General features: G+C 47.4%; 2 protein-coding genes across 6 annotated transcripts in view; one reads left to right on the forward strand and one right to left on the reverse strand.

Moving 5' to 3' along the window:
• The window catches only part of LOC135898757 (salivary peroxidase/catechol oxidase-like), a 133,794-nt gene that overhangs the window by 77,282 nt on the left and 31,615 nt on the right, over positions 1-24,897 (reverse strand). The gene's annotated exons all lie outside the window — the stretch shown is intronic.
• Positions 8,771-24,897, forward strand: part of LOC135898758 (uncharacterized) — a 139,783-nt gene continuing 123,656 nt past the window's right edge. For all 3 annotated transcript variants that reach the window (XM_070535501.1, XM_070535502.1, XM_065427895.1), the window contains exon 1: positions 8,771-8,931. The gene's annotated coding sequence lies outside the window, so the exon portion shown is untranslated. The remainder of the gene's footprint in view (positions 8,932-24,897) is intronic.

A 24,897-nucleotide genomic window follows, 5' to 3' on the forward strand; every position in this document is an offset into this window, starting at 1 on the left:
CTTCCTTTTGTAGCTAACGTGGTGTACTTTATTTTCCATGCAATGCCTGTCACAGAAACAACAACAACAAAAAAAAGACGAGCAATAATTGACAGCAACAAGTGCTGATGAAAAGGGTGGACGAGAACTATCTGACGAAATAACAAACGTCGCCGGGCCGCAGAGCGGAGAGCGCGCAGCAAGCCCGCTTCAAACGTCTTGTGTAGCGCACGGTGTCCGACATTATCGTACGCCGCTTCGGAGGCGCCTTGCCGGTAGAAATCATCGCGCTTAACGGTGTGCGTCGATAAACTCAGGTGTGACGGAGTTGCTGTCAAGAGTTGCGATGTAATTGCAGCCGCCATTGAATGCTGCGCTGCTGCTTGAGGCGTTGCATCCAGCCGATGGAGAAGGCGCGTCAATATACGAAGCTGTTTATAACGGAGCAGCAGGCTACTTTGGCGGTTCGAACGTTTCATTCTTCTGTGCGTTGTGTTGCGCAGTACGCACGAATCGGTTCGCCATACGTGGCGCATGCGCGGTAAAGCGCGCGGCTCGGAAGCGCTGCACGATAGGTGATCTCGTTAGCTCTCGCTACGACGGCCAAGAGGGGCTGCAAGTTCCGCGTATATGCCGACTTGCAAGGTAGGTAGATCACGGACAACTTGAACGGAAACGCTCACTTCGCTTACTTGCTTAACCTCTAGTTTTGGAGCGCGTTCTTTTCCTTTACTTATTCGACCACTTCCATCTCCCGCGCGCCTCACTGCGCCCTTTCTCATTCCTCTCTCATTTGCTTTTGCGCAAGTTTACTTACTGAAAAGGACAACTGCAAGCTACTAAACTAGTTTACGTACCGTCATGACTTGTATTCTTTATTTTATTTTATTTATGTATTTTTTGCTGACGGAGGACTGCCTTTTCGGCTGTGGTTCGCAGCTAGTCTAAATGTACCGCCTCCATTCGCTGAAGCAAAAAGAGGAATGAAACATTTTCAAGGCCAGTGCAACAATAAAGCGTTAATAAATAATTAGTAAGAAAAATAGTAAGGGGCATTAATATACAACAGCAATATAGAGATCATTTTTGTCCATACTGTGGCAGCAGTGCATTCATGACCCCTAAAATCTTCCGGTAATGCATTTGTTAGTCAGGTTTGCCAAGTAAAAGGGAGTATTTCGTCGCATAGTATACTGTAGGCACATATTCTTGATGTGTCCAGATATAAAGAATGTGCGCCATGCGTCGAGCTCACGTATGGGCTTCTTTTTATTGCACATAACAGTAAACTTCACTCGTCGAACGCAACAACTCTCTATTAAAACTGCTGCCAGCTGGAGAGTTCTATAAAATTATAGGCTACTTTAACTTGTACTGTTCCGGAGAACTTCACCGCAAATCTTCTGGGAAGTTTGTCACAACGGTGTATGAAGTCAGAAAAAAGACTTTAAGGGTGCGTGACTGGCCTTCCCCACAAGGCATACAGCAGGCGGGCAGTTCGTTCTCAATCTTGCCTACGACTTCGCTTTCCACACTTACTTCAATTTCACTCCCCTTACAAAATTTCCTTTTCAATGGTGACATCAGCTGCGAGGTTTCTTTATTTCTTTCTTCCTTTCTTTCTTTGATGATACAGTAATTGACGGCTATAATAGCGATATTAACACTGCATGTCATGAGGCACAATCTCGCAGGAAAAATTCTGCACACTGAAAAAGTTTAGGCCAACCTCACGGATTGAACGCTATAACTATTGGTAAGAGCAGGCGCCAGCGAACAGTATGTTTGACATATTCGAAGGCAACAGCGCTAAAGAAGGGACAAGCGAGTTTCAAACACGCACAGCGCTGTCAACATTCCCTTATAGCAAACACGGCCGGTCAGTGCAAATATCTCTTACGAAATCCCTAATGAATTTCGTGCCAGGTATAGACGATAGAACATTCAGCCTTGTACTCAGCATAATAAAAAAATGAAGTTATAAAATGAGGCACAGAGATAATAGAGATTTCTTTTGATAAATGTTTTTTGCCATGAAAATCATGCCCGGTTGTCTATATAAGCCAGATATACAAAGGTGCCATTTAGCCATTTTCAAAAAAAAAAATACAAGAAGAAAGGAAGAACCCATTTCTAGACCCGATATATACGAAGTTTACTATACGCAAGAATTAATTTGTCCTGACTGTCGTTAAGAATCTACTTCGTAACTACATATGGAATTTAAAAAAAAAATATATGGTATTTGCACAACTTACGAATTCCTAGTTAAGAACAAATTGAACTTCAAAACTCGTGCAGCGCACCTTGCTACCAGGCGATCAGTATTTATTATGCCTGTAATTACGCACATTGATTGGACCACATGCTACGCCAATAACTGCACAGGTGGGCGAGAAATCATGTAGGCAATCGCGTCCGTCGCATGTCACTTTAATAGCGTGTTATATATTATATACCAACTCTGCATTACCTTTTATGTGTTTAAAAAAAAAGAAAGGTTTCCAAGCATCACCGAAACGAAATGGGTAATGCAAGCTTTGTTTTCTGTATCGCGGCGGATACCTACTTGACAACCTGTGATTTTTGCTTCTAGTATGTAAATTTGTGCTTGTGGCATTCTAGTCATGCAGGCATGTACACTTTACTCTACAAGCAGTAGTCTCTGTTTCAGCAGGCCTTTTTACATGCGTCTACGGCACGCGAGTCTTTCCACAGTTACTTTTTTTCTTTAACAATTCCTGAAGTTTTAATTATGGCCAATCACTTAATTAGCGCTTCTTGAAAGCATCCCATGGCAGACACTCATTCCAGGAAAGCTTGTTCTTTTAAAGGTACTTTAATGACAATGAGTGAGCTTATATTCACTGCTGATCCTGTGTTCCTGATAGTTAGCTGTCAATATTGCAGTAGTCAGTAGAGGCGTGGCATCTACATATACAGAACTGAATATTGCTGTCGTAAATATAAGCAAATGCCTTGAACTATTCGATATTCGATTAGATGGTCGACACTTACTATTCATATTCGATTCGTGTTCCAATATGTTTTTTTTATTCGCCCACCACTAAAGTGAAAACCAGCAAGTCTATGACAGAGTTCCTTCTCGCGATATCTAATGTCACCTTCCGTTTAGAAGCGATAATACTTCTCGCTCTCGGCGAATATCGTGTGTGCAAGGTTGCGGCTAAACTTTAGCGAGGTCACAACAAAGAAGCTGCGAGGAATTCACCAAGAATCCTCGGAACATCACACGTACTGTGCTGAGTGCATCATTGTAAGATCTGACACAGCAACAGGTGAAATACCGTACATTTTGCATACCTTAATCTTCGAACCGGTTATCTAACTGAAATCTGCAAAGGCACCCTCACCGACATAGCCAGTGACTTCTCTCACTTTCTTGTATGTTATCTTGCTGAAACATCGTAACATCTCGGGCGCCCTTAGCATCTTTTGTTGAAATGCTTCTTCATATCTTCAGATAAGCTTGAATACGAGAACAGGGACAAGGCCTATATTTAAAGGCGTTTGTCTTTCCCTACCGCAAAGCACCGCGATGTGCAAAACAGGTTTTAGGGCTCAAAATCTACTTTCTATTTGTCGAAGAGTCTTCGTGACGGGCGCAAACGGCCCTTCGCTAGTATGGAAGATGCCTCATTTATCATTCTTCGCTCATAGCAGCCTGAATTTGAAATTCAGGCGTTCGCATGACTCTTTCGTTAATCATGAAGAAAGTAAACCTATGTGTGAACATCTCTCTTTCATTTTTAATTTACGACTGTATCACGGCCGACGTTTGTATAAGCGGACATATATTTTTCAAAAGCTTTTGACAAAGATATGTCAAACAAAGATATGTAGATATGCTATCGAAACGTCGGCTAGCCTGTCTGATGAACTTTATCCCTCTTTATACAACTTGTGTCCCACAGTGTGTTTCCATAGGTAGTCCCCAACTCGACTTCGTCTTTAATTGCATAGGCTACTTTTATTAGGTAATGTAGAAAAACGATGCTGCATTTATATTGAAGTGAATGTACTTTAGGCTCTCTCCAACCACTGTAGGAACTCATGCAGTAGGCAGATTTCTCACGAGAGGCAAGTGAGCATCGACAGTGAAGAAAAAGGAATAATAACGAATGAAAGAAAGGGGGACCAATGTCCAGCACTGCATCGCGGCCTCGCTTAGCGAGAATCAGAGAGAGTGAAGGCCGGTGCCGGCTGGGGCCAGTCGACTCGAACGGGCCACCAACTCTTTCGTAACGGGGGTGTGCATGCACCCCTGCGCAAAACCAAGAAGCCGCCGCGCAGAGTGACAACTGCGCCGCTGTCCCTTCCGCCCAGCCAGCGACCGGCACTCACGTGCAAGCGACTGGCGAGGGGAGGAAGAGGAGGGGGGTTGTGCGGCGGAGAAACACGGCCCCTCTTTGTCGGCCGCCGTGTGCTCGGATTACACAAATGGAGATCACGCGCGCCTACTCAAGTCGCAAAACGCTTCGCGTGCAAGTTCACGTCGGGCACTCGCTCACTGCTCCCCGGTCCGACGCGAGTCGGCGTTTTCGTCTCAAACCAGCGGAACGAATCGTGCGCGACTCGCTGGCCGCCCGTAAGAAAACGGCGAGGGAATGGAGGAGAATGGCCGTTTAGCTGCGTGCGCCGGCCGCTCTCGCCGTGCTCCTAAATGACGATGCTTTAGTGTTTCTTGATCTTCCGTACTCCTTCGCTTCTCACTGGAGGTTTGACTTTCTCACGTGCGTTAAACAGAGTTGTATCTATGTCATCTTTCCTGGTTCTAAATGATGTACGGAATTATGGACGTAAGGCGAAGTCATCTGCACTGCAGTGTAAAGCGGAAAGAAAACTACGGCTGTCGCCATATTAATCCCTAATGACTTGTACTGACTTGTACTGTGTAGCAGAGCAGAGTACGTCGGCTCCTAACTGGTGATAGGCGTTATATACGTTATATACGACAATATACATCGACGTACGACGTTACACAGCTACGTACGATGCTAGGTAACTATATACAACGCTTCACAACCACGCACATCGCTGCACATTAACTAAAATGCAAAGCGCAACATACATGCGACAAGTGAATTCACGGCGCGATGTGCTCAAGTGGGGAATCAAGCCTCCACACTACCACTCCTACATAAAACACTCCCCCGCGAAGGCGCTGTGGCCTGGTGAAGACTGCATAATAACACCTACCATTACCTCAAATTGCACCACGCAATTCAACCAACTCCGTACCCCTAAAAGTGCCCATATTGTCATGAATACGCCTCGCTGTACAACATCGTATAGGCATACGCGAACACCCATTCCGAACCCTACAATAGACCAGTGGAAGACAGCACTGTCCAGTTGAAACCCACCAGACCAGCTATATAGATAAATAGCTGGAGAGGTAGGCACAGCAGGCAGGCATGGTCACGGCCTAGACTAAGGCGCCCTACCACCGGTGGGCGACGGAGCTAACATATCTTCATCGTTCGCGCATTCAGTTTTCATTTCAGTAAATATTTTCAACAGCAACAACCAGCCAACGCTCTGCTATCATTCTCTTCATTCCTCTCCCATACCCCGTGCCCGCCCGAAAGCAGAGCGCGGGCTGTAGGCACCTATACGCCTCCTCAAAACAACGACACAAAACCGCCACCCGAAACTGCAGCTGTCAAGAACATCGTTCCTGTGTGCACGGCCATCCTGGAGTCAAAGAAGTAGTGCATGGGCCAGCCCGCGGCAATTTTTGTTGCTTAATTTTGGCGCTTATTTGTGTGTATTTTAGCGGTTAACGACCATTAACCGTTTTTCGATGCTTTATGGTGCACTGATATTGCTTACAATTTTTTTTCCGGGCATGTTCAGTGCTAAAACAATGTTATTTTTATGAGATCATTTGCGAAACCCGTAGGCAGGACTTGCCTGCATACCTTGTCTCACCTGCATGCCAACCTGACACTACCACGTCGTCGGGAACAAAAACGAAAAAAAGAAACACTGTAAGCACAGGCGTTTGTATCTACATGATGCCAAATTTTACTAAGATGCTAAATGCTCTACAACTGACGGTGAGGCGTAGGATATTGTGTACTTCCATGCTATGCCATGAGTAATCTCATGCAATATCCATTAACAAGCTATGCCGAAATGCGAACTCAAAATCAGGCGGATGCGCATCAAAAAAGTCTAATTGAACCGCCTTTATAAACGGGGCCCGTATTTACAAAATCTTTATAAACTACCATTGTTCGTAAGTGAAAATTTCAGCCAACCCTGCTGTTGGACATAATGCCGGCCAATGGCGAAGAGCGCTTACTTGCGAAAAGCTTTGTGAATTCGGCCCACGTCATTATTCTATCCTAAGAGGCCTTCAGTAAAGGCAACATTAAGGACATCATAGAACTAATACTCGTAGGCGTCCTCGCTAATGATGTCCCCAACGGAAGCGCACTCAATTCATTGAAGAATATAAATCACCTGGGCGACGCCAATGTCCGCCACCAGCTGCCACAAGACTGTAAAACGAGAGCTTGCTTTTTTGACGACACTCCAGAACTGGAGAACTGGAGTGTATTGCAGGTACCATATAGATCCGTAGTCTGTATTTTGTAATTGTTGCAGTATATCGCCCCCCCTGCAACCACCGAGGAATGCCTACTATCGCTTAATTATTTCTTACTTTATAAGTTTGGGGACAACAACTGTAAGCTTATAATGGCCGCAGATATTAAGTTGCTGCATATTGTCTGGGTATACTATCGAGAAGGTCAAAATGATCAGACCGCGTCTTGTGTTCTTCTGAGTCTGGCTTTCTACCTTAACACAAATTGTAACTACGCTCACAGGAACCCACGAATCAGGAGAATCATTACTTGATTTGGTCTTTTCTAGCGGATCTCTCACACAGTACAAGTACTGGTGTGGAGTCTTAGAAGGGATTTCTTGCCACAAAATGGTGATCACGCATGTATCTACTAGATATAACCGAGCTGAAAAGAATAAAACTTTTGTAATCCCCGATTTCTCTAAACCAGATGATGTTGCAGTATTGGACCATTTAGAGGAAGGTTATGATGGTTTCAGCCATTTTATTCCGCTAAACATTGCGTCAGTAAATGATGCTTGAGAGAAGTTTAAAAGTGCGGTACTCAAATCCATATAACTATTTGTTCCCAAGCACCCCGACAAAATGAACAGGAAGAAACCCATGGATAACGTGGAAAATTAATAATAAAAAGCGTCTTTCGAAACGAATGAGTTTCAAAAGTTCTCCTCTGCAACAACACGTCATCGCATTAGTTCCGTTTCACAGGAACTCTAAATGCGAAATATTAGAGCGAAACACTGTTACATGAATCATATTATCATGAATAAATTAGGCTCGGACTATAAAGCAGACTTTAAAAAACACATCACATTACAGAATCCTGGTAGCCGCAGAACAAAGCATTCAAAACATCTTAAACCACTTAATTATAGAACAGAATCATCCAAGCATTCGTTCTTGGTTCGAAGCATACGCTACTGGAATAACTTGCCACAAGAGATAGTAGATTGTTCTGATTTACAAGCTTTTGAAAAGGCTGTTACTAATTATTTGTAAACGGCTGAGAATACGTTTTATTGTTAGCTGCAGCAGAAGCTTGATGTGGGCGAGTTGGTTTGTCCATCGTATACATGTTCTTTTTTTACTCCGCGTCATTGTGGCGCTCATTACTTTTCTTCAAGAACTGTTAGCTGTTTTTCGGTTGCAGCTGTTTGGTGCATCACTTTTCCTTTCTTTTAGTTATAGCGATATAACTTCTCAATTGTAAGTCATGTGATTTATTGTTTTCGCACTTGTTTATATGTTGTGCCTTCCTATCCTGACTGCTTTCTGTAGGATTGTATAAACATGTACTATGTTTAGCTTGTACACGACCGCAATGTAACCACCACTCCTGTCTTGACATATGCTGGCAGTATGAATAAAGAAACGTTAATGTATCGGCTTATTGTAATGACCTGTCGATATTGATCAAGCCAGTGACAGATGATGTTGGTATAATGTAATATGGCTAACTCAAGTTGTGTGAACCTTGCCTTCAACAGTGGCTGGCTTTCTTGCGCACGTGATTGCTGTTTGTCTAAATTCAACACGTACGACCACGATGATCCTAACTGCATCACTTGCCACGCAGTATACCCATTCGTTGTTAAGAACGAAACGTACATTTATCTACAGCTTCCTTCATGCACAATCTCCTTGTGAAACACCGTCATGCGACTAGAAATTAGAAAAGAGTAGCACCGCCTGGCCATTCACTGAGGATGTGACGGACTGGGGCGTCCGCACCGTCGCTAGAAAGACGCAATAATCTATTACTGTTTCCTTTAGCCGTTTCCGGAGCAGTACGTAACGCGGACGCGACACACGACAAAGTTCTCAAAGCGGCCTTTCTTTCCGCTCGGCGCAAGATGAAACTTGCTCGACACGGTCTGCCGGCTCGCTTAGGGCCAAATCGCGCAACAACGCTCTCGCGTAGCCCTTGACGGCCTCAAATCCTTGGCTCAGGGCAGGTGGCGGGTCGACGAGCAAGTCGGTAGCGAGCGGCCGGGAAATTTGCAAAGGAAGCAAGATAAAAGCGAAAAGCGGGTCCTACACGTGTCGCTTTCAGCCCAGAAAATACCGTAACGACTGCAAATAGCGAACCACAAAGACAACAGCAGAAACTCCGTACCAAAAGAAGAAGAAAAAAAAAAAGCTGTAAGGCGATACAGAAACCGTCAGTGAAAGGACTCTACGAAGGGAGGCGGACACCTCTGTGACACGTCAGGGGTAAGGGCAACGACGAAGGCGGTCTAGTCGAGGAGGTGGAAGCGTGGAGAAACAAGAACGGAAGCCTGACCACTCGAGTGTCGCCGTGGCGAACGGACAACCGGCCGCAGCTAGGCAAGGTATGGGCGCGCACATGCCACGGGATGTGAGCTATGTGCGTGTGTGCGTGCTTGTGTGCGTGTACATGCGAAAGAAAGCCGCGCGAAGGGGCGCGGTGCTGAGAGAGAGAGAGCTGGGGTGGAAGCAAGCGCGACCAGCGGTCAAGCTTTGGCAACAGGTTGGAGAGCGGCTCGCGCTTGATCGCGTAGGTGCGTAGGTGCCACCGTGGCGGACTCCGTTCCAGTGCGAGGACCGACCCCCACCGCATAGCCGCTGTTTTTCTTCGTATATATTTTTTCCTTCGGTGGGGCGTTACTGGCGTTGGCCCGTTCTTTCGTCGGCGCTCTTTCACCCGAGGTTCCTTTCTGGGACAAGGTCTCCCTTCACTCTAATAACCCCGCTGAACAATTACATTCCAAACGCCATCGTCGCTGGCGCTTACCTCCACGCTGTTTTTTTATCTCATTTTTCATTCTCGATCTTCGTACTTTACTTTCTTTAGAGCGAGTTCTTTTTCTTTATTTTTATTTTTTCATCATTTCGAACGCGTCGCATATGAGTTCGGTCGCCGCGGTGTGTGTGCGCCTGTCGGCACAGCGTATGGCACGTTTTGTCCTCTTCACGTTGCCGACACTCTCGACTACGCTAGCGTAGTTTCTCTAGAAAAGGAGGAAAGTGAAAACCAGGAGGATAATGTGGACGATCCTCAGGCAGGAATGCATTACGGAGAGGATTCACAAAGCCGATGCATGAAAGCGAAAACGCGTATGGATCCAAAACACGCACGCGGAAAATTGGTGTATACTTTCGTTTTCTTTGGAAACAACAAAAGAAAACGTCAGAGAAGCGAAAGCTGAAAGACCTTGGCAGGAGGATACCAAAATGTAAGAGTAAACTGACCTCGGACGTTGCCGGAGATTGGGGACAAGCACCTCAAACAATTCCGTTGCGCGCTTCGTGATCACCTAGAGCAACACTGCACTTCTTTAACATTGTTACCTTTAGGGCCAGACAATGAAATCTTCCTTACCTCAGTAAGGAAGCCTTCATTGCAGTGAGGCTACCTTATGTCACTCTGAAAGGTTCCTTACTGAAGCGCCCTCGGTGGAGGCTTCCTTGATGCTTCCTTGGTACTTCCTCAGCATAAGAAGCCAAACACTGAAATCTTCCTTACCTCACTAAGGAAGCCTTCATTGGGGTGAGGCTACCTTATGTCACTCTGAAAGCTTCCTTACTGAGGGGCCCTCGGTGAAGGCTTCCTTGGTGCTTCCTCAGCATAAGGTAGCTCCAAAGCTACCTTCATGCGTCCTTACGCCGCTCCTGGCCCTGAACGAGCGCTTCACCTCACTGCTTAACCACGTGGCATTCGCTTGCGCATGCGCACTGTCGCCCACCTGCGGAAAAGCGCGAGCACGGTACGTCTGGCCAGGCATGTTCGTTTCAGTCACGCGTGCGGCATGCAAGGCATTGCTAGGCGTTGCTAGGCGTTGCAAGACGCCGGCGTGCCAGCGTTGCTGGAGCACATCAAGTTTTGCACTGTAATGCGCAACTTTTTTTATCTTTAGTAAAGGAAACTAGAAGAAAGCGTCCACGCTTCTCTATATTAGCTATTCAATTTAAAGATTGCGCGACGATACAACATTTTTTAATAGAATAATGGTGTTCGCGGAAAGATTTGAAGAGATAATCTCGAACCCAGGCACGCGGCAACCGCTCCTTAGGTGAGGACGGGTGAAGGGAGCTTTCAGAGTACGCTTGCTTCCTCCATCGGTCCTTCGCTGTAAGGAGGCCTCACGTAAGGTTAGGAAGCGCTCGAAGGAAAGGAACTAGGGGTGTGCGAATATTCGGAATTTCGAATACGAATCGAATATTTTCCATATTCGAAGTATATTCGAATATGGAAGTATATTCCATATTCCATATTCAGGCATTTGAGACATGATCAGTTTCGGTTCCTTTTTCACCAAGCTTTATAATTCCAATTATTTTTGGAATGCCCCATTGCCTTGAAGGTTGCAAAGGTAACTCAGGGTTTGCTAACATTGATTCAAAATGTATCAAGGCTCTTTGTGCGGAGTGGAAATTTGATGAAGTGGCCAGCCTAGGCATGTTTCTTGATCCGCGCTTTATGGCCACAGTTCATCAGGCATCTGGTCAGATGATCTGGCTGAAAAACCTTGTGACAAGGGAGCTCCAGGAAGCCATCGTGGAACACCGTGGGGACACCGCCGTGCCAGCGTCGACTTCGTGTCCACTGGTGGCATCGAGTGTATGGAATGCTTTTGACGATCTAGTGATGAACAAAGAGAAGACACATTTGGCATCTGCCCCTGAGAGGGAAGTTACAGACTACGCGCAAAAGCCTCTTCTGGAAAGGGGCATGAATCCTTGTGAGTGGCGGCAGTCCATTCGCCGCTTCAGGTACCCGCTTTTAAGTGCACTCGCCCGGAAGTACTTGGCGATCCCTGCCACTTCAGTTCCTAGTGAAAGAGTCTTTTCTACCGGTAGAAATGTGACAGTGCATAGAGAGCGTTTACTTTCTGGCCATATTGAGCAGTTAATTTTCCTTCACGACAATCTGTAACAAGCGTTTTACCTGACTGAGGGCATTACCTGAGTCCATTATCTATAATTGAGTACCTCTTTAATTTGAAGCAACCTTGTAAAATGCAATGTTATTTTTAAAAGGGTAATAAAGCTATTGTTACCGCTCTTGCAATTTTTTAATACTACACATGTGTTCGATATTCGATTCGATATTCGAAGAGAGTTCTTCGCCTTATTCGTATTCGATTCGTAATCGAAAATTTCAATATTCGCACACCCCTAAAAGGAACGTTTTATTGTTTGGGCCAAGCTACCTTCATGCGTCCTTACGCCGCTCCTGGCCCTGAACGAGCACTTCGCCTCACTGCTTAACCACGTGACGTTTGCTTGCGCGTGCGTGCTGTCGCCCACCTTCGGAGAAGCGCGAGCACGGTACGTTTTGCCGGGCACGTTCGTTTCAGTCACGCGTGCGGCATGGAAGCGTTGCTAGGCGTTGCACGACGCCGGCGTACCAGCGTTGCTGGAGCACATCAAGTTTCGCACTGTAATGCGCTGCTTCTTTAGATTTAGTAAACAAAACTAAAAAATAGCGTCCACGCTTCTCTATATTAGCTCATCAACTTAGAGATTGTGCGACGATACAACCTTTTTTATTGAATAGGGGTGTTCTGGTGTTCGCCTAAAGCTTTTAAGAGATAATCTCGAACCCAGGCATGGCGGCAACCGCTCCTTACGTGAGGACGGGTGAAGGGAGCTTTCAGAGTATGCTCGCTTCCTCCATCGGTCCTTCGCTGTAAGGAGGCCTCACGTAAGGTTAGGAAGCGCTCGAAGGAAAGGAACGTTTCATTGTTTGGGCCTTAAAGCCAACACACAACTGAAATGCATGTCCGAAGCCCGCTCTTTGTTAGAAACATTTGGTCATAGGGCAAGTCAATTGTACAATGTAACGTTGTACAACGACGCTGCTGAATACACCTGGATCGGCTTCATCGTGGCGAGCGCCAGGTGACTGTGTTGTGCCATTACCACAAGCCCGGATTCCGAATCTGCAAGATGCAGAATCTATCCTGCGAGCGCCACAATTCTCCCTTCACAACTCAAGATGCTGCGCCTTCGTGCGGGAGAAGCCTCGGCGAAGCAGCGTGTTTAAACGTGTTCGCGTGTGCCCGACAGCCCGGCGCCGCACCTCCCTTGCCTGGAGGCCACCGCGCGCGCGAACTTTGAACCGGGTGGCCAGCGCGGTCGCTGGTTGGACCCCTCGGACGACCGTCGTGTGCTGGCTTTGTATTGGGCCGTTTGAGTGACAATGGGCCTCGGGGATTATAAAAGCAGTGACACGCCGCTCGAAAACAGGATCCGCCGACCCCACCTGGAGAGAGGGTCGCTCCCGACTGGGGTGAGATGTGTAACGCGTTTTCGCCGGACGTCGTCGTGCGAGAACAGTCGCGTTTGTTGTGAGCACTCGGCCCCAGTGCCGACCCGTTCATGTCCTGTATGATAACCTGTATATAATGTATAAAGTCCCTTTTGTTATTCTCATCGACGCCAGGCTCGGAGTCTTCGCTACCAACGCTCTGTCACGAAACGGGTGACGAGCGCTACGGGACCACAAAGCCGTTATCGTGGTGCAGCGGTACAAGTTCGTAACACTGCTGGCACCGGTTGGATGTCGTAACACTGGATGGCAGCTACGGGATTGACCGGCATCAGCTACCTCGGCGCGGTGAGTGCCTGAAGTTTACCTCAAACACCAGACTTTCTCTGACACAGGTTATAGTAGCTTAGGGAAGGATTTGGTGTTGCATTGTGATAACCTTGGGTGTTTCAAGCCTAGTAAGAGTGTTTTGAAAACCAGGGGATGCTGAGGGGGTAAACAGGGCAAAGTGTGAAATACTTGCATATGTCTTACTAGTAGTGTTATAGTAGCGTACGGCAGGTATATTCAAAAAGGGTAAACAGCAGGAGGACAGTGTGAACGATGGAGAAGTACAAGGTGAAGGAACTTCTCGAAATTTGTGAGGAGTTGGGCATTGAGTTGGGCTCAACCAAAAGAAAGAATGCGATCCTTGAGGTCATGAGGACTGGGGACGTAACGGCTGAGGAAGCCGCTGAGGCCTGGGCGGATATCAATGAACGTCGGGAAAGGGAGGAGAAGGAACGTTGCGAGCAGGAAAGGAGAGAACAGGAACTTCGCGAGGAGGAAAGGGAGGAAAGGAGAGAGAGGGAGCGACGTGAGCACGAGCTTAAAATGAAAGAGTTGGAGATCCGAAATAACTCGCCGGCGCCTAGTCTCACTTCTAATGTTCCAAGAATACGCGATCAACTTCCACCCTTTGTCGTCGGAGAGGATATGGCCAAATACCTCGTGAAATTTGAGCACGTGTGTGAACGGAATAGCATTGAGCGATCCCTTTGGGCACAGAATCTGTTAGCGTTGCTTCCTGGGGAGGCATCAGACGTAATAACTTGCTTATCGAAAGAGGCGTTTGAGAGCTACAGTGATGTGAAGGAAGCGCTACTGCGGAAGTACAAATTGTCGCCCGAAGCTTTCCGGCAGAGGTTCCGGTATGCAAAAAAGGGTAAGGAGTCGAATGTTGACTTCGCGTTTCGTCTAAAAGCCGACTTGGTGGAATGGCTGAAGGGCGAAGAGGTTTACGACGACCGCGACAAAATTGTCGAATGCATCGCGTTGGAGCAGTTCTACCGTTGCATTGATGAGGATGTCCGGCTCTGGCTGCAAGATAGGCTAAAGGAGGTTAAGCTAAACAAGGCAGCAGAGTTAGCGGAAGAGTATTACACACGCCGCAGCTTGCACAGCAAGGCAGTGCGCATAGAAAAAGCAGATAGAAGAGATGGGTTTTACGGGAAGCCCGACGAACGGAAGGAAATCACGCGTCGCGAGTTTCGGGACGACGAGTCCCTTCCCAAAGAAACTGTAAGGGATGGACAGAATGCATCTCAGAATGATGACGATGGTCCGAAACAGCGAAACGAAATGACGCGTTCTTTTGAAAAACGGAGACCGCTAACCTGCTACAATTGCAAAAAGCAAGGGCACATCGCTGCAAGCTGCCCAGAGAGAATTGCTTTTGCAACGATACAGGAAACTCACAAAAACATACGTCTATTGGAGCCCTATGTGCAGGAAATTAAGGTAAACGGCAAGAAGTGCCGAGCACTGCGGGACTCTGCAGCAACTATGGACGTTGTTCACCCGTCTTTCGTCTCCTCGAGTGATTTTACGGGAGAGTGCGTTAGGATACGGCAAGTGGCCGAGAAGGAGAGTGTCTGTTTACCGATCGCAACGGTTAGCATTGAAGGAGAATTTGGGAAACTTAACACCGAAGCCGCTGTGTCAGCCGCCCTCCCGGAGCAATTTTCCTACCTCTTCTCAAATAGCTCGGAGCAGTTGCTGAGGGATCACGGCAAATCATTCTTTGCCGACGTGGCGTACATGGCCCCCACGCGATCCAAAGCGCGCCCGCTGTCGAGGGAACTTGACTTAGCGTCGGTGAGCGAAAGGCGGTGCGGCACACGGACCGATCACGGTAACTTGAGTGGCGAGCAGTCACGGGAGAGGCAGAGCTCGGAGGCTGGCCTAGACGAGCGGGTCCTGGAAGTGAGTGGGAGTGACGCGTGCAGTGCTAGCCGCGATATAGACTCGACGCCGCAATTAGGCGACGCGGGCTCCGCACTCGCTCCGGTTTCCGCCAGCCGGCAGGAGCAGGCTGCAGTTGAAAGAAAAAGTCTGATTCGCGAGCAACAGGAAGATTGTTCATTAGCCGATCTGAGGAAGAGCGTCAAACGGGGAGTGGAAAAAAAGGGGGTTTCATTTGGCAAGGAACCTGGCTTATTGTACCGCCGCTACACGGATAAGCAGGGTCGCAAATATAAGCAGCTTCAGATTCCGCGAAAATATCGCCGGGAAAAATGAATGACCTCATTTGCTTCCTCAGAAGTATGTTTTCGGTCCAAAGCGATTTCAAGGGGACCATTCTATTTGTCATTATTATTGCTGATTATTAATTGTTTCTATTTTGTTGTGTTGATGATTTGAAAACTGATTGTTTAAGCCTTGTGTGCTAGATCGTACACCTGCCTCTTGTTGCAGCGGGAGAGAAAAGGGGAAAACAATTTAGTTAGGTTGATTTGAATTATGGCTTTGTCTGGTGTTTGACGGGAGACAGAGGGCACTTGTTCGTGTTGGGTGTTGCCTTTTGCCGGTCGATTTTGCAAGCTGCAGAACGACCAAGCGGGACCAGTGGCGAGAAGCAAGGTCTTAGGAACGACCCGAGCGGAGCTGGTCAAGGTGCCTTGGCGACGACGTGGTGAGCAGAGCTCCTGTCCTGGCGAGTCGGACCTGGGCACGTGATGTTACCTGGCGTCCCGACACTGGACGTGAACTTGGACGAGCCGGACGAACGTGCGCGCCTGGCATCCGAGCCACGTGGAGGCAGCTCGTCTTCCCGGCGCCTTATCTGAGGGCGGGGATGCTGTTGTGCCATTACCACAAGCCCGGATTCCGAATCTGCAAGATGCAGAATCTATCCTGCGAGCGCCACAATTCTCCCTTCACAACTCAAGATGCTGCGCCTTCGTGCGGGAGAAGCCTCGGCGAAGCAGCGTGTTTAAACGTGTTCGCGTGTGCCCGACAGCCCGGCGCCGCACCTCCCTTGCCTGGAGGCCACCGCGCGCGCGAACTTTGAACCGGGTGGCCAGCGCGGTCGCTGGTTGGACCCCTCGGACGACCGTCGTGTGCTGGCTTTGTATTGGGCCGTTTGAGTGACAATGGGCCTCGGGGATTATAAAAGCAGTGACACGCCGCTCGAAAACAGGATCCGCCGACCCCACCTGGAGAGAGGGTCGCTCCCGACTGGGGTGAGATGTGTAACGCGTTTTCGCCGGACGTCGTCGTGCGAGAACAGTCGCGTTTGTTGTGAGCACTCGGCCCCAGTGCCGACCCGTTCATGTCCTGTATGATAACCTGTATATAATGTATAAAGTCCCTTTTGTTATTCTCATCGACGCCAGGCTCGGAGTCTTCGCTACCAACGCTCTGTCACGAAACGGGTGACGAGCGCTACGGGACCACAAAGCCGTTATCGTGGTGCAGCGGTTGAAGTTCGTAACAACTGGTATCTGCTTTAAAAGCCATAAGTGACAGTGTGTAACTTAAAGGGCAATTTTTTCAACACAAAGACTATTGTGCTGGCGCACTGCCCCCTGCCCCCTCCTTCACTTTGATAAATGCGACTTGAGTCCTGCACGAGATAGCCGGCATGACCAATTCATCTCGGCGCAGCTGTCGTTATCGAGAGTAGCATCAGCTGCCTGTTCGTTCCCGTGTCGGCGTAGAGCGCAATAAATTTTACTCTGAGCCATTGCAATTCGCCAGGGTAGCCTTTCGACACACGAACCTTTTGTTTTTCGTGAGGCCTGATACGTTAGGGTAGGAGCCGGTGGAAGTTCACGACATCCGTGAATTGCGGTGGAAGATCATTGGGGGACCTAGGTAAACATACTGTTGGGACGACACGCGCGGCGTAGCGTACGGTGGTGAGGACGGAGAGCACCGACACCATAAAAACAATAGAAAAGAAGTTTGGTTGCGGAAGAGAGATAACCTGGTGGCTCAGGTCAACTGCGCTTGCCTGACTGTCACTACAGATTTCCGGTACGAACAAGCCAATGGAAGGATTTAATTGCCCACCGCTGACTCCATCGTGGACTTGATCACCAATGAGCCACTCACACGCACAGAGCGACGGCCTGTGACCGCATAGTTAGCGAATACCATTAAACGAAAGGGAACAAAAGGCTAGAAAATGACATTAATCCTGAACCCGAGCCTCCCTGTCCAGTTCCTCGGGGCTACCCATAAGGCTGGCTGCTTCTACGATGAAAATGCCGTGACCAAACTATAGACAAGCAATAACTGAAGATAGCTCCGGACGAGTGTGCCCGTGTGTGCCCGAGTGTCCCCTACTAACTTAGCACGCCACATTTACATGCTTAGTGTGCGCGCCTTCACACATGGGTGCAAGTGGAGTTGTTTCTCTGGCATTATTTCTCTCGCTTCGTCTATTAATCCCGTTTCGCCAGTGCAGGGTAGCAAACCGGATGCGTCGCCTGGTTGTCCTCACTGTTCTTTCTCTGCTCTTTCTCTATATCATTCCACGGATTGGTTAGAATGATTGCAGCCGCCTTGCTGAAATTAGAGACTCTAACACATCGTTAGACGTATCTCCTGGTACGTCGACTCCCGAAGAGCATTGTGGCCTGCGAGTGCCTGGTAGAGTGTGGCTGTGGCCGTGGTTGTGTCTGTAGATGTACACATAAAGATAGGAAGATGCCCGTGCTAAACAGCTACGGGGTTTCCTTTTATTGTGATGCGTCCTCAGTCACCAACAGCGCTGCAGAACTAACAGTTGCCTTGTAAGTCGTGTTGCAGAGTGGAGAAGGCAATGGGCGCACACTAAACCTGAGCATGTAATTGTTCTTATATCTGATTACACAAAAAATAAATGGGCAGACACTAGACCTGAGTAGTTATATCTGGTTACACAAGGAAACATAACTTACAACAATTTTTTGCCTACTATTCCATGGTTTCACTTGAGTCGGTAAGTCGGTCGATCATTGGTCGGGTTCTAGCCGAGTAAGTTCCTTTTCACTCTTAAAAAAAGAAAAAGAGAAGCGCCGTCTCGTGGTGGTCAGTCGTACGTACACTCTTGCTGTCGCTCGTACACTCGTACATACACTCTCGCTTGTTGACTCACGCTCTCGTGCCAACACTAACCAGCTCTTTCAGGTGGTCGCCACGTGTTGATTGTGATTATGATTTCCATGCTATGGCCCATGCACATACCCACGACGGGAGATTAGCCAAGAAGCGTGTCTGCTCATTCATTACGATGATTATTTCCATACTATGGCGCGTACCCACAAAGGGCAATCGGCCAAGAAGCGTGTCCACGTGTTTATTGAGATGATGGTGATATGCACATAATGGCGCATACCCACGACGTGGGATTGGCCAAGAAGCGGGGAGTACATATCGTGCCAATGCCAACTATAGTTCCTTGAGATTATCTCCGCGTGTTGATGATGAATGAAATTTCAGTATTATAGCACATACCCACAGCCTGGGATCGGCCAGGAAACGAGCGGTACATTTGAAATAAATAAGGACAAATTAAGACGCACAAGCCAATTCCAGATGTGTTGCATTGTGTAGTGCGGGCACAAGAGAGCGCATGAGCACACCTGTTTCCTTTACGTCAGCGACGCAGCAATGAGCTGGGCAAGTTTAGCATTTCAAGAACTACTTCATGAAAGTTTCACTTCACTCCAGCATATGACGCTTATGCTGGATATGCATATTTTTTTTGTCATTGAAAAATTGTAAGTCGAACTCGGGAAAATTTTTTATACGTCAGCCGACATGATCAGGCGTGAGCCTGAGCATGCGTTTGGACACAGTGACCGCTTTGTTGTGGCAGCGAAGTTAAACTGCGCGAAACGGTCAACCTCATATCCTGTTGACACCTTCTGTGCGACCTTTCTGGATCCATCCTATACAGCGCTATTGTTTGAAGCTTCTCAGCCAGAAACGGTAGAACTCGACTAGCGCCGGATAGCGTTGATATATCGCGCAGAGCATTTATTCTGAGTGACGCTGTTACATACAGACAGTCTGTCATATTTTTTTTCTTCCCAGTTTGCAAAGCTATCAATAAAACATTTTGAAAGCGACTTCTTTAGTAGTTCTCGCTTTCTACTTCGCCTAGCCATGATATATATTAATGTCATACTAAGTCCGTGCAACCCGCCATGCCCAGATTGATGTTGGTCCTCGATGTTGGCGTCAACATCTCCAAAGGCAAGTCCTATGCGTCCGGGCCGCGACATGTTTCGTCAGCGATTGAAAACCACCCGCGCTGCTCAGCATGTCAGGTCCTGCAGTCAAGTGTTTGCCAGTCACATATATCGTACTCCAAGCGCGTAAGCAAAGAGCCTTTTCCTTGTCGACTTATATTCTTCACAGCTCGTTATGAAGAGTTAAGTGGTTGTATACAAAGCTTGCGTGTGTGTTCAGAGAAAACTAAAAAAATTATTTTTGCATATGTATGTATTTCTTTAACCGGGAATATTTTATGAAATAAATGGGGACCCGAATTCGCAAAGCTTTCATTGGAATTGGCCGGCTGCCTTTGCCAATATTCGGCGTCAGGGTTTGCTATAATTTGCTCTTGTGAACAATTCTAGCATAAAATCTTTTCTGTTAATACTAGCTATGGTTTAAGAGAAATAAAAACAGGAAGAAAAATTTGCACAATTTTCTATAGGTAATAACTTGGCAAATTTGGAAAATAAATGGATAAAGATGCCTAACAAGCGCTTGGCATTGAGGGCTGACACAATTGTGTGCCTTTCAGTATCACATTCTTCGCCCAAAGCAAACAACAATTATCGAAGAATCCTTCATGGCTGACCTCTTGTTCAGCACTAACCACCTACCTTGCGACAAAAGCTCGTGTTTCCCCGCCGTCTCTACAGACGACGGTGGCTAATTGTTTCGTAGCTAATACTTGAGCTTAATTAAAGCGACCTGCGCTGGTTATTTCTAACGCAAGGAGCGGATCGGAGAGATCGCAGGTGTCATGGATTCTATAGCACGCTCGCGGCGATTTTCGCACCTCGTCTACATGAGGACAGGCCAAGCACGCTGGACAAAGATAACAAGAAAAAAAAAACGTTCTCGCGTCCGGGTGCACGCGTGCAGAGGTGATGCCTTTCATTCGTTCCACGCACTTGCACTCGTCAGCTGACGGTCTAAGACAATTCTCCGCCTACATCCAAGGCCACGCACCGCAAGCTCTCGGGCGGTGCACTCCCTGCCTCCGCAGAGTTCTCGCGATCACGTGGTATCCATAGGGGCCCTTGCAGGCGTCAGGTGCGAGGTACCAAAGCGCCAAGAACAGATCATCGAGCAACAAAAGAAGGCAAAAAAAAAGAAACGAAAGAGGAAGAGAGCCAAGTCCAAAAACTGGCTCCCGAAGGGTGATTGCCCACCGCCAGAGCAGAGCGTTTCCCATGGTACACCCCGAAGCGAAGGCATTCGTTTTCTTGCCGTCATCCTCGGCTGAGCCGTCCAGGACGCAATGCTGTAAGGTGGCGAGCATTCCTTTTCCACGCTTTCTCGCCGCCTTCCTTATCTCGCCTTGTCTTGACGTTTTTTATTCTGTTCGTACGGCAACCGCGGCCAGAGGCGATCGCCCAGAGCCGCCGTCTAATCGAACTGCTCCCTCGCGGCGAGGCCTTGGCGCTCGACAGGCCGCCCGCGAGATCAATGTCTGCCTCCGCCCGCCAGCTGACCTGGCTTGTCCATCAAAGCGCGCGCCAGGCTCAAGCCGCTCGTTGCATCCGCCGAAGAGGGGGCGCGCTCACACTACGTCGATCGCGGACTTCCCGTATGCAGGCATATGCGCGTAGGGAAACGGCCATCGCCGAACCGTCTATGGTGGTTGTGGGAAGAGAATATATATATATATATATATATATATATATATATATATATATATATATATATATATATATATATATATATATATATATATATATATATATGTTGTGGGAAGAGAATATATATATATATATATATATATATATATATATATATACGGCAGATGACCGGCGTAGCGCGGCCCGCGACTATGAGTACGCGCACACACATTTGCTTTCTAGGTCCAGGAAATGCTGAATGCCTATATATGGCTGGAATGTCCAGGTCAAGTTCTCCTACATGCGTACACGCATGCTGGTGGCGCTAACGTGGTCTTACCTTCTTAAACGAGACAAGGCGGCTTCTTTTTTTAACTATTCCTAGTGACGTTCGCTCGCGAGGCAGTGACGCCGCATGGAATAGGCGTCAGATGTGTCGTTATTCGGTAAGAGAAAGAAGTACACCATGTTCTCGGTGTCGACTCTGAAGGTGGCTAGTCCTGGAGACCCCATTCTGATTGGATAAACCAGACGCCAAGTACGATTTCCCCGTGTTCCAGTTTCTCGGTGAGAAATGATGGGGTGCGCTGATTGGCTGGATGCGTTGTTCTTGTACTTCCAATGGTATAGCTGACCTATCCAGGAAAAAACTAGCAAGGTAATCACCTTGCGCCACGGCAAGTTCTGATACAGGTCTCCAGGGAGCGTCTTGAAATTTCGAGGCCGTTAGCTCTCAGTGACGACTGTTTTTGTCACGTATGATGAAGAACTGATTTATACGGATGCTGCAGAACCGACGCTCACAAGGTGGCCAGAGACATTATAGGTCGAACCGGCTTCGTTCAAACTATCGTGTTTGTTGCCGGTACGTGACTGCAACCTGCTCTTAAAAATGCCGGCTTGTCTTCGAACCTCGTACGTTCAGTATAAAACTATCGCCGCGTTGTGCTACTTGCATGCACATCGATTGTAATTTTCCCTTCCCGACATGAAAAACCTTCGAATACCATGAGTACCCAAATAAGACACGCCGCCACTTCTGCTCTTTTAGGAGAAGAACAGTCTACATTGGTCGCTCAGTTTCTTCACACATGTCATCAAGCCAAGTGGCCATTATAGCGACCTCCTTAATCAAAAAAGTTATGACATCTTGTCTCACCTCATCGGTAACTGCGGAACTCACAGTCATTCGCGTTGCCCCCGAATTTTTATACAGTAGTTACCACTCACATGGATGATCTTCATTAGAGTAAAATAGAAGCAAAATTAATTTTCAATTCCTTGTACATTGAATATCAGGAATATATTGCCTCTGAGACAAAGCACATTTGAAATCACGTGGTCATAAATTCATTGGCGGCGTATCAGGTAATTGCGGTATCATGAACAACAGTCACGCGGACGTAGCTGTGCCAGAGTGACCACCGTGATGGCCTATGTATCCCTCGACTACTTCGAGAACCGCTTCTAGTAGTTGATTGCAGAAGTAGGACTTGAGAACGAATAGAAGCGAAATCAATTAGCACATTATATGAATGCAATTATTCAGATACTTTTCTTTTTTCCTATAGGTTTACAGTGATGTGAGTAATCATGTTGTACAGGGTGGTCGGAGCCGCTCAGTCCAGTGACACACTGGCCTCTGCCGCCTGCCTGACCTGGCTGATTAAGGACTTTTGTCCTACCCAGTAGGAACGGGTGAGCTGTGCCTCCCATTGTTCCATTGTGTTATTGCTATTTGGCCTAGGAGGCTGCTTAGTGCACTCCCAGGTTACATGTATTAGGGTGGGTATGCCACGGCACCAAGGGAAGTTGACCCTATAGCGAGTGGGATACGCGGCGTTTAGCATTTTTAGAGGGGTGAGTACTCAGGTCTGTAGTGTGCGCCAATCGGCAGCCTCTTCCCCGTTAAGTTGTGGGTGACGCGGGGGGTATTTCCTGCGGACTCTGCGCTGATAACCAAGGATCTCTTTGGCATTTGAATTGATGGGATTTTGTTAGGTATAGTGCGAGAGACGCGATCGCACAGTTTGTAGACCCTCGAGCTAACGTCTTAGCCTGTTCGTTCCCTTGTATCCCGCGTGTCCCGGGCACCAGAGTAGGCGATGATGGTGGTTGAACAATTTGGGGATTTTCGCAAGGCTAGCTGCAGTCACGTGCCCCTTGAGAAGCATGCGGCAGGTCTACCCCGAATCACCCTCGCACCGCGTGAGCGAGGGCGGTCGCCCCTGAATACGCTGCTGTGTCCGTGTAGTACGTATTGTAAATAGGGTTATTAGAGTACATAGATGGAATGTGTTGTGAGTGTGCTTTGCGCCTTTCGTTGTTGCTACCGGCGGTGCATGTTCTTTGGAAGTGGAGCGACCGTGAACGTTAACGAAATTGTTGCGTATGTAATTGGAGAGAACCCCCAGTTTCATGCGCTATACCTGCATTCCCTTTCATCCCTTTAGAATTTTGAGAACAGACCGCGTTCAAAAAGCCCCAGCATCCTGGTACGCCCCAATGTAGGTAACCGGCATCTCGAAACCCTTATTCAATCACTTGAACTAATCCAAAACATTGCCCCACGTTTCATTCATAGCAATTACAGCCGCACCTCAAGCGTAACTGCCATGAAAAACTCTTTTCTGCTTGCTCCTCTCTCAGCTCGGCGTAAGTGCTTTCGCCTTACTTTATTACATAAACTATATTTCCACAATTCCTACCTGCACGATAATCTTACATAAACTCCTACCTACATTTCCTCTCGCATTGATCATAGCGATAAGGTTGGAATCATTCAAAGCCGCACCAGAACCTGTAACGAACCATTTATTCCTAGGACCGCTCAGGAATGGAACCATGGAACCGCCTTCCCGGCGCAGTTGTCGCAATCAAGGACAACTCAAAGTTTCGTTCGGCCTTATCAAACATCATCACTGCCTGATACAACTAACTAATCTATTTTGCTGTAATAACTAAATCATTTTGCTGGTTCGTTATTTGCTTGTGTATGTTTTTACCCACTCCCCTCTGTAATACTTCGGTCTTGAAGGTACAATAAAATAAAATAAAATAATAAATAAATAAATAAATGAGATTTAATTAATTGCTCCACATGCTAAGGGCAACGAAATTTTCCTGCTAACTGCAATCGTATTGCTGCTTTTTCACATGTTTGCGCACGTTAATTCGAATTGATTTTTTTCTTTCAGTTTAAATCTTCTTCTACTTATGTTAAGCATCACTGTAGAAAACCCACTGTGTGGTGCATGAGCAGCTGCAGCCGCTACTCACCAAATTACCTTTATTTTATCTTTTGGCACGTACGTAGAGCACATGCGTGCAGCACAAAATGAAGTTATGTCTGTAAGCAGTTCTTTTCTATGGCTGACAGTGGTATAGTGTTGATCGCAAGGTTAAGAATCACACCTAGGTTAGCGATAATTGAGGGGTTGGGCCACTATTCACAGCCAAGACGTGTCGACGTCCAAAGAGACTGCTCATGCATTGCAAAGAATATGAGAGCTGACATTCAATCACAACAGATTTCCGTATTCCGGGCAGCTTTCGCAACCGTTGCGTAACGTATAATTAGCGTGCAACGGGGCCACGCCGCTTGCAATTAATGCACACACCCTGCACATGACAACTTGGCAGGACAGCTCAAGCGAGCTCGTGCCTCCGAAGTGCAATCCGGCCAACTCAGCACTTCTCTTCGTTTTGAACGATTGCAGTTCACTTCGGTACAAACTCGAAGTTATTTACTCAAGTTGACGTCAAGAGCATAAGCACCATTATAAAGCGACCACATCGTCAATTATCATATAATTTGCTGCATTGATAGCAAAAAACTATAATATAACGACATTCGAAGGCACATCTGCAACAGAACGAGGCATACCAATTTTGTAAACTGAATAATCGTTTTCAGTGTAAGACGTGTCTATATA

This window comes from Dermacentor albipictus, chromosome 3, assembly GCF_038994185.2.
Source record: "Dermacentor albipictus isolate Rhodes 1998 colony chromosome 3, USDA_Dalb.pri_finalv2, whole genome shotgun sequence".
NCBI classification, from domain to species: Eukaryota; Metazoa; Arthropoda; class Arachnida; order Ixodida; family Ixodidae; genus Dermacentor; species Dermacentor albipictus.